This window comes from Lepisma saccharinum, chromosome 7 (genome assembly GCF_977018435.1).
Source record: "Lepisma saccharinum chromosome 7, izLepSacc3.1, whole genome shotgun sequence".
Lineage (NCBI taxonomy): Eukaryota > Metazoa > Arthropoda > Insecta > Zygentoma > Lepismatidae > Lepisma > Lepisma saccharinum.
This window is the reverse complement of record NC_139235.1, coordinates 45592591-45610829: the sequence shown is the minus strand read 5'-3', so window position 1 is coordinate 45610829 and position 18239 is coordinate 45592591. Positions and strand designations below refer to the sequence as shown.

Sequence of the window (18239 nt, the reverse complement as noted above, 5' to 3'; positions counted from 1 at the left end):
ATATGTGTGCAATTAGTACAGTGGGTAACAGAAATTCATTCCTCCGGAGGAATTTTAATTTGAACATACTTTAAAATATTTTTTGTTAAAATGGTGCAAATAGTTTTTTCATCACTTGAGAACAATTATTCACGTAACAATCGTTAGCACAAGTTCTTTCTGCGAGAATTACTTTAACAGACGATTTCCTGAAATTTGTGAATGATTAGCGCACTTTTATATGTAAACTGGAATGCTAATACAGTATGCATGTGCATTGGAAGTAGAAAATGCCTATTTTAATGTCTTTTTATTTTGGGTGCCTTTTTAAGTGCATATTTTAGTTTCTTTTCTTATTTTATAGCACCTTAAGTGCCTATTTGCCTGCCTATTTGAGAGGTTTTTAGTCCCTATGAATCCGCACCCTAATCATCACACATCCTCATCTTCGCGATCAGCCAAGAGAGGCAGAAAAGCTAAGTAAAATAAACAAAATCAACCAATGGAAATTCGTACATTAGGCTAAAACTTAATGAAGAAGATTTCAGGCTTAGTGCAGCTCCGTCCAGTGTGTCCGATATTGAGCTACATGTGCAAGTTATACTTCTTGTAAATAGGTCTGCAAATGAGATTCGACTTCCTAGAGAATAACTTGGGTGGTTGAGTGATTATGATTCTACCTGGAACTGTAACTTATGCGTACAAATGTTTCATAATATTGAATATGTTTTCTGATTTTCCTGGTACAAGTTGTTCGTGTAAGAGGGTGTTCTCTTAGGCGTACGTAAAAACTAAATTTGTATCAACAATATGAGATACCCGTTTACATAATCATAAATTATCTGATGTTGCCTTATGTTGAGCAAAATCTTGCCGTGCAGGTATGGAGGTGTTTAAAACAAACTCTTGTACCAACTGAAAGAAGTCAACAACACTGTAGTGTAGGATATTTTCGTTGGACTGCAGTACTTCATTCTAATGTTGGACTAACAGTGTTTCATATGCTATCCAATATTTGTCTATATATGAAAACCCATGCTATGCTGCACCCCCCCCCCCCCCCCCGAGTTTCTTCATTACACTTTCTTCAAATTATTTACAGAGGTTATACTTTATATTAACATGTGATTCTATAGAGGCAGTAACTTCTGCCAAAATAAATAAATAAACGGCAAAATAGTTATTTTTGGAAACATCAAATAAAATGTATTCATTTAAAGACAAATTAATGTTAAAAGATACCATTATACTAAATTTTAATTTCAAACTGTGAAATGCGAGAAATTTCTCAATTTTCAAGAAAATCATAATAATTGTATTTGCCATTTTTACCATTGACATTTTTTCAGCTTGCCATTTTCAATTTGACACATTTTCTGTTGCCATTATTTTCTTTGCAATTTTTACCTAAATTCCACCAGTTTCATGCCCAATTGTTTGCAAGTTATGAAAGAAAACAATTTGCACCCTTAAAATAAATTGTGGATGTTCTCAATAAAATGTATCTGAAGAATTGAATTTGTGTTACTCATTGTGCTGATTGCGCACATTACACCAATACGTGAGCATTAAATTTTAGAATAAATAACATAGTTTGACTTATGCAATAGAAAGGCACTACACTAAGTTTTTCACATAACTTAGCATTGTTCTATTTAGAACTGAGGTGAACTCAGTGTGCATTGTTCACCATTTATTCTTGTTTCCTAATGCAATACGTAGAAAAACCTTTTCAGATGAGCCAGAAATCACGTACAGAGGACCTGAGAGTTTTGAACAAGGTCATTATGTAAAAATATACATGTATATGTGGGATAGAATATTTATTTGTACGTAATTTAGCACAAGCTTGACAGAAAAGTGGTTAGCACAGAATGGCTATGATACCAGGGGTCCCAGGTTGAATCCTGGCCTGGGCATGGATGTTCTTCGTGAGTGTTCCTTCATAAATTTCATCATATCATCCCTCATCCGAATCCTCACGATTCGCCATAAGTGGAAGAGAAGCGACACTGAATAACAAAAATCAAATTTTCCGTTGGTGGTTAAACAAACTTTTGCAGAAATCCATTTTTAAATTAATACACATCTGGCAGTCTTGTGCTTTTGGTATTTTTGAACACACGAACATTATATCTCCACTGATAACTGTCTACTTTTTTTCACACACACACAACAAAGCAAATGAGTACTGATTGACTGCTACTAGATTTCAGGTAGGAAAAAAAAGGGTGGTTAGGCGGTAGGCATCGTTATGTGCACGGTGACGAGTCACCAACAGGTTGTCCAGTTTGCTTACCTCGATTGAGGCTATCAGTCAGTTCAGTTCAACGTCAACAAAGGCTTACATTCTTCAACGTAAGCGAATAACAAAGCTGGCTGAAGTAAGTAAAAATTGCAGAATGGGGATTTTAGTCACGATTAAGCAAAATAGGCACTAACCTACCAAATAGGCATTTATAGGCACTATAAAAATGCGTTTTTGGACTAGAAACACCTTGAAACTGAACTTAAAGCATTAAAGCCTATGTTTTACTATGAAGGAATGAAAGGCAAATACGCAAAAATCAGCAAGCTATTGATAATATGTAAACATCTAAGTTGTGGGATCACTTCATCCTCTGCATAAAGCTGTTTGATTGATTGATTGAGTTAGTGTTTTAACTCCACTTTATGCACAGTAAGGCTAATCGGGACTGGACCTACAGTTTAAAGTGGGATCCGAACCACTATGTGCCTCCACCGGGTATCGAACCCGGGATCCCTTGATTACAAGGCGACGACGGCATAAAGCTGTTGAACTTGATCTCACTACATCACAATTACTGGAATTCCATACAAAAGGAAGAGCAGGTGTTCAAAGCCCCCCCTCACATCCTGTGTTGTAAGAGGGACAGTTTCAATATGCAGAAAGACATTCATTCTTGGAAACCTTGATGGTAATCTAAGGGTAGGAACAGGAGTATTTAGCGTAGCTTGATGAATGAAGACAGCGTGGAAATGGAAATATGTGTACTGGGTGGAAGTCTTTGAAAGGAGAAAATGAATGGGACAGAACAACAATCAAACTACAAGTAAAATAGTACTGTGTTATAATTTTAGAGGTGTCAGTCAATTTCTACAATTATTTTCATGGATAAATGTATCGTGGGGTTCCCTTTGGCAACTCCCCGATATTGTAGTGCACATGCTGTCGCTTTTAAATCCAAGGATCTCCAAATTCCACTTCTAGAAGACACACTGGCGTATGCGGATGTGGGGGGAATAAGGGGTTATATCCCCTTCTCGAATTTTTTTGACAATAAAAAATTCTAAACAAGTTGGGAAAACTTCCCTTTAAATCACCCTACAATAACCATTTTTTTCTTTGAGTTACTTCTAAAACGAAAGTTTAAAATAATGATTGGAGTTCCTATGTCATGAAAAATGAAATATCAACAGCGAGGTATCACCGAAATTGATTTACGGTGATGTATTCTATGATCCGAGCAAATTTAATCTCACTCTGATCACTAAAGATTGGATTCATGGCACTGAACCGACATATGCATTCAGGTGTAATTGGTACAATTTCGATTGAAATCTCATAATCTTTGAGTGAGGTAGAAATGTGTTTTGGATTTTACTGTATTTCTAGATGCAAAAATCTTTTACTGATGCACACATGCTTTCGTTTACATTAAAAGATCACCTGATATCTCACCATAAAACACACATTCACAATTATCTAATTGCCATGTATGTGCATTTAATAGGACTACTTGGAAAAATAAATGTAAGTCTTGAAACCAGCTATTCATATTGTCCACCAAAAAATTCAAAAAAATATTTTTGAACGTATGGTTTTACTCTAACTTCTGAACTACCATCCTCCTACGGCGAATCAATCGTTTTCAACATTTCAAGCAAGAGTAACAAATGTCAATTTCTTGTTGTGCTCTGAAAACTGAAGGATTTCAGTTTTACGTACACAATGATAGTACTTTCAGTGTTCCTACAGCGTCATAATGAATACCAAATTTCATTATAAATAATTACTTTGTCATATAATTCACCAATCTTTCAAACTTGCACCTCTCACGAGTTAATCGGGGAACATATTTACTTAATTTTTTGTAAGAGACAACAAATCGCTACAAAACTCAACAAGCTCTCAAACAGGATTAAATGATGAAGCGACCCAACATACGTAAAAAACACAGCCAGTTTTTACTATTCAATACAAAAGTATTTGTGAAACACCAGAAGTCTTAGAAAATATCGAATATATGGCATCTAAATGAGACACAGCTAGGGGCTGCAACTTTTTAAAAAAAATGAGTCCTGAAGCACTTGAATTACTCTGTATAAGTTCACAAATATCATATAAATCCTTCCTTCCAAGTATTATGATTTTAATGCCCAGTAACAATGTATTCTAACTTTTCTGATATCTAATATTTACTGATTTCAATAATCACTCCACTACGAATCATGCCAACAAATATAATAATAGCACGACAAATTATTGTGTGGACTAGGATCCCGCTGGCCCATATAAGTTGGAGACGCTCTACACGGCCAGCATAAATTACGAATATTTTTTTGTTTGTAACTATGGGGCTGTAAACTGAATTAAACTGTACTGGAACACTGAGTACGATATATTTAATAATATAATTACATATCCAGTGAATTGGAAATAAAGATCCCTGGATAAGATGTGTCATGCATAACGAGGTTTGATGGTTCAAGACACAGTGAGATGGATCCCTCCTATCCCCCCTTCAAATCTCACCCTGCATTAAAATCTGAGGCGCAACCACAAATTTATGTCTGGGGGGAGCAAGTACCAGGATAAACGTATCAATAATAATAATAATGCATTATTGCTATTATTATTATTAGTAGTAGTAGCAGCAGCAGCAGTATCAAAGATGTTATTATCCTCGTAAATTACGCAAATAGCCGGTAGAATTCGGTGCAAAAGGATTTGTGTTGGAACAAACTATTTCAAATATTTTTTCAATGCGTTCAATTTCACATTAGCTAATAATGAAAAACAAGCACACAAACTGTATTTTTGAATGGCAGAAAGTGCATGATAAATGCATTCCAATTATAATTATTTTCGTACACATAGCTGCTGGATTGTGTGACAATGCTCCTTTTTAGGAGCAAGACCTGACTATTTGGCTTATGTGACTGTAATTATCATGGGCACATGTTGCGAATTGTTTGGTGTTTACTTGGATCAAGATTTCCCTCACTCCCCCTTCCAACTGGTTTAGGCGAAAGGTGATATCCCATTTCTCCTAAAGTAGCAGACAGCTGTCAGATGTGATTGGGCCGGCCCCTGTGGTGGAGTGGAGTGGTTAGCACATCGCGCTATGATGCCAAGGGTCCCAGGTTCGAATCCCAGCTTGGGCATGGATGTTTGTGAGTGTCCATTCATCAATTTCATCACATAATCATTCATCCTATCTTCGCAAATTAACCAAAAGTGGCACAAAAAGCGAAGTAAAATAAAGCAAAGAATCTATCAGCTGGTTAGCCATTAGGCGAAATGGGATGCGATCCGAAATTGGGGTATTTGTTCAAATTGACCAAATGGTTAGCTCAAGTTCTCTATGTCAGAATTACTTTAATTGATAATTCCCTGCAAAGGTGAATTATTAAACAGTAGCGTGTCCAGGATTTTCACGGTAATTTCTATCATTTACTACCTTTCACTTTTTTGGAAGAATACTGGAGCAGAGAGGAGGGGTTATGACCCCCACCGATCCCCTCTTGGCATGCCACTGATTAATACACTTCTGGCTGTCTTATCCTTTGTCATTTTGAAACACATACCTTCTCATACAACCACCTTTTTTTTTCACAGGAACAACAAAGCAATTGAGTACTGATTGATCCCCACAAATCTTTCAGGTGGAAAAAAAGAAGGGGAGAGCTGGCGTCATTATGTTCACATATGATTAGTCACCAACAGGTTGTCCACTTTGCTTACCCTGATTAAGGCTAAGGGACATTTGGTATTTCCAAAGAGCTTGACAGACCTTGCAACCCTCAGATCTGGAGAATAACAGCATTCAGTCAGTTCAACGTCAGCGAAGACTTAACCTTCTTCAACGTAGGGAAAGCCAAAGGCGCAGTGGCGTCTCGTCAGTTGGAGCGGACGTATTCACGTAATTATCAATCACCTTAATGCATAACTATCACACAGTCTTTTAAAAGGCGATTTTTACCCACGTAAATCCATCGTCTGTTGCAATCGATATGACAGCGCTCCTAGCGGCATTGATGTCAATTATCGTTTTCCGGGGCACGTCACAAAGGAAGGCGTGGCCTACACCCACCTACGCTACAGTGAAGGTCACATGCTAGCAGAGAGAGGAGGGGAGAGTGCAATGGATTTGAGTGCTGATTCGGGGCTAGCTCCGTTGCGTCGCGTTCGATCTCGCGTGTTGTTCTGTAGTGTTTTGGTGGCTTTCGCTATGTTTGAGTGAGTTTGGCAGGGTTGATGTTCGAACACAAATTGATGAAGGACATAGGCTGTCAATTACAAGACACAATGAATTTGTCCGAAAATAGGCATATATTAAATAGAAATATCGATTGCTTAAAATTCTGTGGTCGACATGAACTTGCTCTATGAGGACATAATGAAAGAGAACAATCTTTAAACAGAGGCATCTTCCCAGATTTATTATCCCTTCATAGAAGAGGGAAAACTAAAGAGGAAACTTCGTGTTCTTTATTGTAGTGAAGAGTTGAAAAACATAAACTCTATCAGTAGATTGCATTATTTTTTTATTTAAAATTATTTAGAGGGTACCTTTTCAGAAACAGTAAAAATGACAAACATAGTTTTAATAACTCCAGTGGCAACAGCTGAATCTGAACGATGTTTCAGCACATTGAAGCGTATTAAAACCTGCTTAAGAAATGCAATGGACAAGACAGACCAAATGCCTTGGCACTTGCTTACAATAGAGATAGAATACATTTCAAACATAGAGGGCTTCAACGAAAAAGTAATAACAAAATTTGCTGAGCAGAAGAACAGGAGTCAACGTTCGTAGAAAGGTATGTTTCACAACAATACCTGTTTCTTTTGTAATCATGTGAATTGTCATTATATTTTAAATTCTTTAAAAAGATAAGTCCAGTTTTGTAGTTTAGAAGAAGATAAATACCCGTTTCTTTGTAATTCATGTAATTTGTCATTACATTTTAAATTCTTTCAAAAAAGTAAGTCCAGTTTTGTAGTCTAGAAGAAAAAAATACCTATTTTTTGTAATTCATGTGAATTGTCATTATATTTTAAATTCTTTAAAAAATAAGCCCCGGCCAAATTTGAGGCCACGAGATGCCACTGCAAAGTTGCATAACAAAGCTGAAGTAAGCAAAAATTGCAGAATAGGCATTTTAGGCACAATTTTGCAAAATAGGTACTAACCTAATAGGCATTTATAGGTATTATAAAAAACATTTTTGGACTAGAAACACCATGAAACGAATTAAAAACATTAAAGCCTATTTATTATTAGACCCGGTGGAGGCACATTGTGGTTCGGATCCCACTTTAAATAAGAGATGATCATTTTCGTTCAACCTCCCTCACCCTCACGGCTTGCCCTCACCCTCATGGTTTGCCTTCACCCTCATGGCTCACCCTCACCCTCACATGACCTCACGATTCGCCTTTCACCCTCATGGATTGTCCTCACACACACACCCTCACCCTCCCACACCCTCATGACTTGCCTTTCGTCCTCACCTTCACACACCCTCACGGCTCTCCTTTTGCCCTAATCTCACTCCCCCTCATCCTCACGACTCGCCTTTCACCCTCGCCCTTACATGCCCTCACCCTCATGACTCATCTTTCGCTCTCACCCTCACGACTTGACTTCACCCTCACAACTTGCCTTTTGTTCTTACCCTCACCCTCACAACTCAACTTTCGCCCTCACACACCCTCACCCTCACTTATTGACTTTGCCCTCACCCTCATGACTTGTCTTTCACCCTCACATGCCCTTACCCTCATGACTCGACTTTGCCCTCACATGCCCTCACCCTCACAATTCACCTATTACACTCACCCTCACATGCCCTCACAACTTGACTACGATCTTACTCTCACACACCCTCACCCTTATGACTAGCCTTTTGCCCTCACACACCCTTACCCTCACCCCCACATGCCCTCACCCTCATGACTTGCCTTTTGCTCTCACCCTCACGACTCAAATTTTGCCCTCACCATCACAGATTGACTTCGCCCTCACCCTCATGACTTGTCTTTCACCCTCACATGTCCTTACCCTCACGACTCGACTTTGCCCTCACCCCTTCTCCTGCCACCCAAATCTTAGAAGACATTCAGGAATTCATAGTGGAGAGAAACCTTAAGTGTGTACAACATGTAAAAAATAATTTTCTCACGAGGAATGTGTTAACCCATAACTGACATGGTATGGTCCATGGGACCGGCAGCCTAGAACAAAGCTCTCGTTCTCTGAAGCAATAACATGTACTTCCTTGTCTTTTTCGGTAGCTTCATATTTTTCAATATCACGTAACCTGTCGGTGCCACTTCGCTAGCTGCATTTTAGTTTCAGAGCAATAGACACCTGTGGGTCACATGGACCATGCAAAGTCCATTTGCGTAAGTCTCTCGGCAAGGAACCTGGTGTGAGGATCAGAATTGTCGATCCGTTTTTTAGTGAAAATATTCTTGAAAAAAAATAATAAACTTGAATAAGTTGCAAGCGGAAGTGAATTATCAGATCTGGAGTCTGATCATAAAAGTGATAATGAAGTACTTATCTCCACTGACTATCACTAAGATCAATTATCTTTTCCCCCTCATTTTAACATTGTGCAGAATTATTTTTTTAAAAATATTTTATGTCATTTTATTTTCATTGAGCAACCACGTATATTATGTGATAATTGAACAACTAAATGATTTTTTTGCATCTTAAGTGCCATGAAAATATATTTACAGGGCCATTTACGAAAAACTAACAGATTTTTGTGGCGTTAGATAAATTGAGTAATAAGAAATGCAATAACAGAAATCGTGGACAAAAATTTATCAAGGTCCAAAATAGATTATAATTTGAGAAAATGTTCGCTACTCTGTTGGTAACTTGTGGAAATAGTGAATTCAAGTTGGTTGTCCACGGCACCACACCATGCCATTTGCGTTAAAATCTGGCACCATGCCAGTTACGGGTTAAAAAACATTTAAGAATTCATACTGGACAAAGCCCTGTGGGTCATTGCATGTTACTCTAACTAATTTCAAAATTATTTGCAGGTCATAGTTGTAGATTTAAATGACATTTGCATCATGGTTCAATCATGGAAGGCTTCTACACAAAATGTTAGGTTTCCTTCAGAAATACAGGGTGTTCATACCATTACAATAAAACATAGCTCGGAAACTACATGCAATAGAACAATGCTAATAAGCTACAACTCTCCACATTTATATGCCATACACCTCAATGTGTGCCCCTCTTGTTGCTCTCAGAACATGAGGGCGGTAATCCACTTCTGCCCATATACGCCCTGGCATATCACCAGTAGCAGTTAGGATACTCTCCGTTATTCTTCTTCGAAGAGTAGCAACATCTGGAACAGGTGTGTGGTAAATGCAATCTTTGACATACCCCCAGAAGAAGAAATCCAAAGGTGTGATATCAGGAGAGTGTGGTGGCCAGGGAATAGGTCTATCACGGCCTATCCAGCTGCCAGGGAAATGCCTATCCAGAAGACCTCGAAGACCAATGAAGGGGTGCCCCATCTTGTTGAAAAATTATGGTTGACTGGAATTCCTCCAACTAAGGAAGAAGGTACTGTTCAACCATGTCGTAGTAAATGTTACTGGTAATGAACTTCTCAGCAAAGATAAATCACACTATGCATCAGTCCACATCACACATTCAACTTTGGATTTTGTCGATAGTTTCATCAGACACACTTGGTCATCCACTCCAGGGCAAACCCTTAACACTACCAGTCTGTCTGAAGTTCTGGAGCCATCTCATAATGCTTGATTTTGATGGAGGATCTCTTCCGTTTTGATGGCGAAATTCTTGCTGAACAGTTACTGGTGATTTGTACTCAGCATACCACAGCACGCATTGTGCTTTCTCTTGTAGTGTTGTTATTTTGGTCAATAAAAGTAAACAAACAAACCGCCATTTTGCAATAAACAGCATTGTTCTATTGCATGTAGTTTCTGACTTACGTTCTTTTGTAATGGTGCCGGGACTTTATAAACACCCTGAAGTTCTAGAAGCATGTGGAAGAAGGTCGTGTACAACAGAAAATATGATCCATGTCTGAGAAATGTGCCTTGGAGCTAACTTTAGGATTCAATAACTTTGGAACTATTGATCACAGCCCAATAATATTTAAACACGAAATTATCCTCTAACCCAGGATCACACATGTTGTATCAAAGTACTCACAGGCATTTTAGTATTTTACTCATTTACTGGTCTGAAGAAATGCCGCGTGACACTTTTGCAGTCTCATTATCTTCCAAATTAACATGAAATTTTGTATTCTTATGTGACTTGATAAAAATATTGTTAAATTGATGAATATAATTATAGTGGAATACATACCAACTAATATTAAATTAATATTTTTGAACAAGTTTTAATTATTACAATGTCAAGTACCAGTATCTGTATTGGTGGGAATCAGTGAGAGTATCGATATCAATGTCAGTTCTAATTGCTATCAGGTCAGCCCTAAATAAATCCAAAAGTTGCCTTCAAAAGCATTTCATATCAAAACATGCATATCTTGTGTGCCTCAAAATCCACCCAGGCAAGTGTTATTTTGTCTAGTAACCCTGATGTGCGCTCAAGAGATGCAGGGGAGTCCTACAGTGGCATGTTCTATAATAATCGGTGTTTCAGTTTCAATGTCCACCACCTGTAATACATTTTTTGTAAGTCTGCTGGTTAATTTTAAATTTGAATCCAAACTTGACTTTCCATAATTTACAATCCAACAGTAGTTGTCAATTTGCATTGAGAAAATGGTAGAAAATAATTTCAAACTGAGTTACGAATTAACACAGTTCTTCTCAAATATAAGGTCGAAAATTGTCTTTAATAACATATATCTCTTTTCAGGTTATCACTGGAGTTCACATTGACTAGAAGTACCTTTCAAGAAGAACACATGAATTGTGTAACAGATTCATGTCTTGCACAGACTGACTCAGTTTCAAGTAAAGACTTCAAATTGAAATTACCTCCATTGGAATCTCCTCCCTGCAGTTCAATGCTGCCGACAACATCATTCTCTGGAACAAATAATAGTGGAAGTAATTTGGAATCTACAGGGGAAAGAGTATGTAGAAAGTCTACAAACTCAGAAAGTTATACTATTTGCAAGGATGGCTGTAATTTGTTTGATGACAAATGTGATCTTGTTGTTGATATGGGAAATAATGCTCGAGAAAAATATTTTGTTTGTTCAACATGTAACAGAGCATTTCCAGGCAAGGTATGCCTTAGAAGACATTCAATAATTCATAGTGGAGAAAAGCCTTTTGAGTGTACAACATGTGACAAATCATTTGCTCTCAAGGATAGTCTTGCAAAACATTTAATAATTCATACTGGGGAGAAGCATTATGTTTGTTCAGCATGTAACAAAGCATTTGCACGGAGGGGAAATCTTATAACACATTCAAGAATTCATACTGGAGAGAAACCCTATGTGTGTACATTGTGTAACAAATCATTTGCTCGCAAGGAACTACTTAGAGGACATTTAACATTTCATACTGGAAAGGAGCCATATGCATGTTCAGTCTGTAACAAAGTATTTGCAAGCAAGGAAACTCTTAGAATACACACAATACTTCATACTGGAGAGAAACCCTATGTGTGTACAACCTGTAACAAATCATTTGCACTCAAGAAACAACTTAGGTCACATTCAAAAATTCATACTGGAGAGAAACCCTATATATGTTCAGCATGTAACAAAGCTTTTGCACACAAGGTAAGTCTTACAAGACATACAAAATTTCATACTGGAGAGAAGCCCTATATATGTTCAGCATGTAACAAAGCATTTGCACACAAGGTAAATCTTATAAGACATACAAAAATTCATACTGGAGAGAAGCCTTATGTATGTGCAACAGAATGTTTGTATGCCAGAAAAGTCTTAGGAAACATTCAAGAATCCATAGAGGAGAGAAACCCTACGTCTGTATAACATGCAACAAATCATTTGCTCACAAGAAACATCTTGGAAAACATTCAATAATTCATACAGCACGTAACAAAGCATTTGCATAAAAGGAAAGCCTTACAAGACATTTAACAATTCATAGCAGAGAGAAGCCCTTTGTATGTACAGCATGTGGCAAAACAGTTGCACACAATGGACATTTTAGAAGACATTCAAGAATTCATAGTGTATAGAAACCTTATGTGTGTACGTGTAACAAATCATTTGTTCTCATGGAATGTCTTAGAAAACATTCAATAATTCTTAATGAACAGTAGGCGTGTGTATGTTCAGCATGTAACAAAGCATTTGCCGACAAGGACAATTTTAGAGGACATTCAAAAATTCTTACTGGAGAAAAGCCCTATGTATGTTCAGTGTGTAACAAAGCATGTGCATGCAAGCAAAATCTTAGGCGACATTAAAGAGTTCATAGTGGAGAGAAACTCTGTGTGTGTACAATGTGTAAAAAATAATTTCCTCACAAATTACGTCTTAACCTTTTGTGTCCCAAGCGTCTCTTTCGAGATACCCAAATGTAACCCTCATGGTCCCAAGCGTCTCGATCGAGATGCTGTGTCAAGGTCGTAGTTTTTACGTTATAACTTTTCTATTTTTGGCTAGAATTTCGATGTTATTTATATATATTGTTCCTAACACATGTATTTAACAGAAATGTTTCTTGCACCTTTTTTTTTTCTTCATGAAAATGGAGGGGAAAAGGCGAGAAAAGGGACTTCTCTTTTGCATCTCTTTTCAAGGGAAAATTTTTACCGACAAAGGAAAACGGGCTTTGTTGTTCTAAAGCAATGCTTTTCACTCCCGCCTGTTAACTGCATTCGAAGGAAGCTTGTTTATCAGTATCCGATGTCAAAATGAAAGTCCAACGGTATATCTTTCATATCTCTAGGGCATTTAGTTTCTGAGCTATAGTCATTTCAATGTAACTCTGCAATTCGCTCAATTCCGAAGCTTGAGACAGTGGTGTACAAGCCTTTCGTTTCAGGGGTACAACTCATGTAATATTGGTCATATGACAAAAATATTTTTCTGTTTCTTACATGCCAGCGATAATTTCTATGTGCATTTTGAACTTTTCATATCTTTTTCTATAAAAAAATATTGTTCAGGGGATTTCCCCCCTTTCCCACTCCATATGTAAATTATGTATCGTCTGAATCTGTGATTCATTCTACGTACAATGGTATATCGTTCATATCTCCAGGGCAAATAGTCTCTGAGCTAAAACCATTTCAAGGTACCACTGCATTTTGAAGCTTGAATCAGTGGCGTTCCGACCATTCCTTTTGGGGGTACAACTCACGTTACATTGGTCATATGATAATAATGCAAATATTTATGTGTTCCTTACATGTCAGCGATCATTTCCACGTGCATGTCGACATTCATGTATTTTTTTCTCTGGGGGGAGGGGGACCCCATTTTTTCTCCCGAAATTTTGGAATTTGAGATTTAGCCCCTCCCCATCGCCACATATACGCCGAATTTGCTTAAATTTCATATAGTCTGAATCTCTGGTTCATTCCACGTACAACGGTATATCACTCATCTCTCTAGGGCAATTAGCCTCCGATCTACACTCATTTAATTGAAACTCTGCATTTTGCTCAAAATCGGCTCGGGACCAAGGGGGTTACATGTGAAAATGGCCTTGGGACTCAAAAGATTAAAGGACATTTAAGAATTCATACTGGACAGAAGCCCCGTGGGTCATTATTCCATATTAGATCGACCAATTTCAGAAATGTTTCTAGGTCATAGTTGTGAATTTGGATGAAATTTGGCAAGATGGTTCGATCATGTCTGGAATATTCTTTCTACACAAAATATTAGGTTCCCCTGGTCCAATAACTTTGGAACTATTAGGCCACAGCCCAGTAATATTTACACAACAAACGAACCTCCAACCAAAGAACTCGCGCATTGTATCAAAACTTCCACAGGCATTTTAGTCTTTTACGAATTCTACAAAAATGCAGCGTGTCACTTTTGCAGAGTCTCATTATCTTCCAAATTACGTAAAATTCAAAGTTTCTTCTTAATTTATACTAGTTGTAAAGTAAAAAGTAAAGTAAAGTGCTCCCCTGTTCATAGCACCACGCCATGAAGGCGTATAGGGGGTGTGGGGGTATCGCCCCACACTTTCTTGATCCGGTCGTGAGTGGGGGTGATGTGATCAGCATCACGACCCTGACCACCTTTACTCCCCAGGGTTTCCCCCAGGTACCCATGTTATTCGACGTTGGGTGGGTGCCGGGACCGCTTCCGTTAGAAAAGTTCCCGGATTTGAACCGGCCGGGGATCGAACCCGGGACCTTTAGCATGGAACTTTATCCGGGAACTTTTCTAAGTTGGTCAGGGACGTGATACTGATCACATCACCCCCACTCACGACCGGATCAAGAAAGTTTGGGGTGTTACCCCCACACCCCCTATACGCCTTCATGGCATGGTGATAAGCACAGGGGAGCACTTTACCTTTTTTTTTAATGATCCTGAATATCGAAAGTTGACGAATTCTTAATGAAACCTGCCTAACATCCTTCGAAGTAGTCCCCTCCCATGGCTATGCACCGTTGAGAAAAGCTGTACATGTCCTTAAAACTTTAAAAGACTTCTTTTGGGATTGTGTTCAAGACCCTCAACACGTTCCGTTGGATCTCTGACCTTTCAAAGCAATTTAAAGGCGTGGGAAGAGAAAGAAATCTGGAGGATTCAGATCTGGCAAGTATGGTGGATGGTCAATTTGCACCCTCCCCCCCCTCCTTAGCCAGAAACTGTCAGACAGTAGTGGCTGTGTGAGGGCGAGCATTGTCGTGTACGAGAAACCATGAACCTTGTTGTGAGTACTGAGGTCGTACCCATCTTAGATGTTTCATAAAATGACCCAGAATTTCAACATACCTAGCAGAATTCATTGTTGTTCCCTCCGGTAGGAATCCCTTGTGGATCATGCCATCACTGTCAAAGAAAGTGATAAGCATCGTCTTGATGCATGATTTTTCCATTTTGACCTTCTTCCGACGGGATGATGCAGGAGAACGCCATCCCATGCTTTGGCGTTTCGTTTCAGGGCCGTACCTCACACACCAGCTCTCATCCTCTGTAACAATGCATTGCAAGAAAGTTGGATCTGCATCCGCCATATCGATAAAATCCTGTGAAGCATCAACACAGGCTCCTCTATCAAGTGATGTGGCACTAGACAACAACAAGTTTTCCTTTTCCCTAAGTCCTGGGTGAGGATGAGTCTCACAGATTCACGGCTAAGGTTTTGTTCCTCAGCTATCTTTCACACCGTTAAACGGCGATCGTTGGTGATAAGTGTCCTCACCTTGTCAATGTTCTCGTCATTGTGGGCAGTTGACGGCCTTCCGCTATGAGAGGCATAAGAAACACCCTCCCTCCCATCTCAAAAATGGCTGAACCGCTCGTAAACACACTTCAATGACACGACTTGATCTCCATACACTTGTGTCAGCATAGCATGGGTTTCTTTGGCTGTCTTTCCCAGCTTAAAACAAAAGTGTAAATTGATCTTTTGTTCGTGCATTTTACTGCAATCACTGACTTGGGTCCCACAGAACCGGACGTGCTAACAGGCAGCTGGCAAAACACATGCCACACGGAACACTGTTGACTCACAACTAAACAACTCCGGCCTCTCACTGTCGACACCTGTCGCTACTTGTGCGCGGCGGCTCATTCCAGCAGTGTTGCCAAGTTGAGCACCACCTTCATTCACTGTACTTTCTTGTCAGAGGTTGTATATAAAAATGAAAGTGCTGGGCATCGGAGCCACTTGAACAGTTGGAAAACAAAATACCAGTTTTCTCCCACTGGGGATTGAACCAAGGCCTGTCACATAGTAGTCAGATGCCCTAATAACTGAGCTACTGCTGCTCACCTGTGTGTGTGTGTAAGAATTGTATATAGTCATCTGCTTCCTTTTTGGTGATTTTTTTTAGGTTAAAGCCCAATTTTGTGGTTGTGATTTCCTGCCAAAAAAAAAAAAAAAATCACGAGTTTTACATTTGGGAATATTTTCTGAGAAAATATCAGCAGCAAGTTTACAATTCTTGGTTCGAGAATGGAATTCATATCGGGCAATATGCAGGTATTGTTTTCAACACTAATGTTCTGACATTGCCTACGTGGGGGCTCGATAAATTTTTAATTTTGTAAGCAAAATAAGATATTTTTTTTTACTTTCGTCTTCTTCTATTTGGAAAATGAAAAGAACAACTTTTTTTCAACAATAGCTCAGGCTGTAACGTAATTTGTAACTAGCATTCACAGTTAGGCCTACTAAGATATATATATATATTTTTAAACCATCTGCAATTTTTAACTACCTCCTGAAAATGCGCTCGGTTACTGTGCACTAGTGCCTTGCAATAACAAATTTGAATTTTGACACACATAAGAGAAGGTCTGATTATGTGGCGTTCACAACTTGGCTAAGATATTATCTGTCCTTTGTTCCTTTAGTTGTACACCATTTAAAAATTTGTGTGTGTGCGTGTATTATGTGAAGAGATTACAAAATAGTTGAAATGTTTTTATTAAGTTTTAGATTTTATTTAATATTTGCTTTATAATGGTTAATAATAATCAATAAGATTTCATATTTATATTAGTCTTGTATTTGTGTTTTATCTTCATTTTGTATATGTTGCTACAAGGGCTTTACCCAGGATTTTTTTTTTTGGGGGGAAGGGTTAGTGCGAAAATGGGGAACAAAGAAGATCAGAAATGCTGTGAGAAATGAATTAGGTCCTTTTGCATTGCTTGACTGCTAAGTTTGTGTAATTGAGATGATGAGAATGAGGGTTGATATGATGAAATGATGAAATTGATAAAGGAACAGACTTGCAAAGAATGCCTATCCCCAGGCTAGAATTCGAATTGACTCCTGGTCGATGTGGTAATCACTCCTGCATGGGAAGCCAGCTTTCTTTTCTTATGCCAGGACCACTGTTTAAGAACATACACAGTGCAGCAATTTGAAATCAGGACTGGTGCTATAAAAATAAACAAGTGTACATAGAAAGTTACTTACATGGGATCATTCAAACTATGACTCTCCTGCTTCCATACATCCTTGCACCCTGCCTGCCAGTGCATGGAATGAATGCTGGAATTCGTTTTGTGTAATCCTGATTAAAATCGTTGTCATAGCCTTCTTGATTGTTGGTACGGCATCAAAGTAGGAACTTTTCAGTGCAGCTTTCAGCTTAGGAAATAGAAAATAATCACAGGGAGCCAGATCCGATCAATAAGCAGGGTGTGACAACACAGAGATTACCCTTTCAGGCCAAAAAGTCCTTCACAACCACAACCATGTGACTTGGTGCATTGTCATGAAACAGATGCCAACTGCCATCATCCGGATCTTCGGGCCTCCCACGTTTTATTCTTTGCATTAAACAATTTCAGTACCTCAGGATAAAATGCAGCAGTAACAGTCTGTCTACAATTTCTGTCTTCAGTAATGATTGTCCTCACTTTCTCAACCAATTCCGATATTCCCACCATCCTTGCTGCACCCAGATGTTCGTCTTCTTCAATTGACTCCCATCCTTCACTGAAACGCCTGTGCCATTCAAATTCACGCTTACTGGATAAACAATTGTCCCCATACACTTGGCTGCAACATGTGAAATGTTTCCATTGCAGTTTTACTCAGGTGCATACAAAACTTGATGTTTGATCTTTGTTCCCCTTTTGAAATTTTGACTCACTTTCACGACACGTGCCACGCTGAACAATGCCACATGTGGCAATGTCGCTCAAGGTAAATGATATCTGCATGAATTGTTCTTGAGATATCCCTCACTTGGTTGCACAACAGAATGCTTGCACAAAGTGGTGCCACGAACAGAGAGAAAAAATCAGTCCCGATTTCAAATTGCTGCACTGTGTATATTTACAAATTAAATTATGCATGTTAGTAACTATTATTGAAATGGAGA

At 38.5% G+C, this 18239-nt stretch overlaps 1 protein-coding gene across 1 annotated transcript in view; it reads left to right on the top strand.

Moving 5' to 3' along the window:
• Window positions 1–18239, top strand: part of LOC145990453 (uncharacterized) — a 94103-nt gene that overhangs the window by 52564 nt on the left and 23300 nt on the right. The gene's annotated exons all lie outside the window — the stretch shown is intronic.